The sequence below is a fragment of the Vombatus ursinus genome, unplaced genomic scaffold (assembly GCF_900497805.2).
Source record: "Vombatus ursinus unplaced genomic scaffold, bare-nosed wombat genome assembly UNPS02014907.1, whole genome shotgun sequence".
NCBI lineage: Eukaryota > Metazoa > Chordata > Mammalia > Diprotodontia > Vombatidae > Vombatus > Vombatus ursinus.
In genome coordinates this window covers 1-2,054 of record NW_020954685.1, presented here as the reverse complement: position 1 = coordinate 2,054, position 2,054 = coordinate 1, and the positions used below count along the sequence as shown (strand labels likewise).

At 40.0% G+C, this 2,054-nt stretch overlaps 1 non-coding gene across 1 annotated transcript; it reads right to left on the bottom strand.

The window, feature by feature from the left end:
- Positions 1-1,967: 1,967 nt before the first annotated feature.
- LOC114028998 lies at positions 1,968-2,054 on the bottom strand (the record flags this gene model as incomplete). The annotated part of the gene is made up of 1 exon (XR_003567435.1): positions 1,968-2,054. It is a non-coding gene; the product is annotated as a small nucleolar RNA SNORA26 (small nucleolar RNA).

The window sequence follows — 2,054 nt, the reverse complement described above, 5'->3', positions numbered from 1 at the left end:
GAGTCCATAACAAGCAAGCATTTATTAAGCACCTACAGTTTGATCGGCACTGTGCTATAAGCATAGGGATACACAGAAAAGCTAAAAACAAACAAAACCTAACAAAACAATTCTTGTTCTTGAGGAGCTCAGTCTAATGACAACATTCAAACTATAAACAAAGTCTATACAGGAGATAATCAACAAAGAGAAGAGCTAATGATAAAGAGGATCAGGAAATGCTTCTTGTAAGGTGGGATTTTAGCTGGGACTTGATGGAAAGCAGGAAGGCCATCAATACCTCCAGTGAACACACTAACCTCCAAGCCTCATTGTTATAAGTCTTGGAGAAATCAGGAGATTACTTCTCAATCTTTGGAGAAGACAATTAGCAGCAGATAATCGTAGCTTCAGCAGTTTATATTTCCTACCTCCAAAGTTTAAAGTTGAACTTGGATCACCAAACTGAATTGCACTTGAAATGAAATGTGCTAGAAAGGATGCCAGGACAAAAGTCACAAATATGGCCCCATTTTGATTGTTAATTATTATGATTGCCTATGTAAATACTTGGATAACTGCCTAAAATCTAGTATTGTAACATTTCATGGGGTCCTGAGAGTGACTTTTAAACATGAGGGAATGAATTCTGTATTCCAAATGGCCCAAGATGTTATTGGGTCTATGGATTCTAAAACAATACAAGTATTCTGGGAGAAGAAAACCTACATCAAAATGATGCTCTCATACTTGTCAATAAATATGCTTTTACCTCTTAAATTAGGATTCCACCCAGCAAGATACTTTATTTTCAGGCTACAACAAATCCAGTTTGATGGTAACAGGAAAGAATCTACATTTTAAATCTGCGGATTTAGTAAATCAGTACATCCTTTCGTTAGTCCCTTATAGCACTAAGTCTTAAAACATTACCTCAAAAGCTTATGGAAGTGATTGTTGATAACCAAAAATAAATTAATAAAAAAAGAAAGAAAAGCTAGGAAAAAAAACATTACCAAACAGGATTAGGGTTCACAACCCCCCCCCATCAGCAATTAAAAAGCCCAAACTTTTTTTTTAACCACAGTGTTATAAAGATGACGTTCCGAAGACTGGCGTCTCAAAGACTTTTTTATTAAAGAGGTTGAAGTGCATCCTTTGGATTCTCTAGAGAAATAGGCACACCTCGTTCGAAGGGGAGAGTGCGTGCTGGCACAGAAGCAAGAACAAGCTTTCTACTTAGTAATTGCCCAACTCCTCCCTTCCGCATCAGGATTGGCTCTAATTCTTCCGGGTTACAATCTTAACACGTGATCCCCACCCCTTAATCTACATTGTGTGCGTGGAACCTAACTATGCTTGCACAGTAGCAAAAGGCTGCTGACCTGGATTTAACCCCGGCCTTTCTAACCGATTCATCTGGGGTCGCTGTTTGTTATTTCTTATAAGGGATTTCTTGCTGATTTCTATCTATCGACTTATGTGGAAACTTAACTCCTTTATTTCTCACAACAGTTCCTTATTTCAAAAGTAGCACATAAGTGGCCATCATAGATCTCAAAACTTGTAAATGAATTGTAAAATCTTTAAAGGCAGTTTATTTTGAGGATGCCTTATTTTATCTTTCCCCAACTACTGGAATAAATTCGTGATATGAAAAGGTCATTTCCCATTCTACAAAGATAAAGAGGAAAAACACGTGCACACTCGTAACTCTGTAAACATCTGACACCATACTCCATTAAGGAGCACGGACAAACCGCACTACCTTCATTCAGTTTTCCAAGGCCTTCGAAGCCCTCAGCCACAGAAGCTCCCAAAACAGGTGTTAACAGTTCACTCCTCCCAAGCAGCGACACTGTAGCCAGGGTGGCCCTTCCACGAAGCACCTAGAGAGACAAATTCAAGTGCTCCAAGTTAAAGCAGGACAAGGTAACAGAAGAGAGGCTGAGCCCTGGAGGGGCTGCTGGCCGTAACTTTGTAGCTGGGACTGTCTCTCACGACAGGATCCGGAACAGAGGCTGGATCGTCTGTCCCGGGTTTAAGAGAGAAGAGTGCTCTACCCCTCTGTTCTG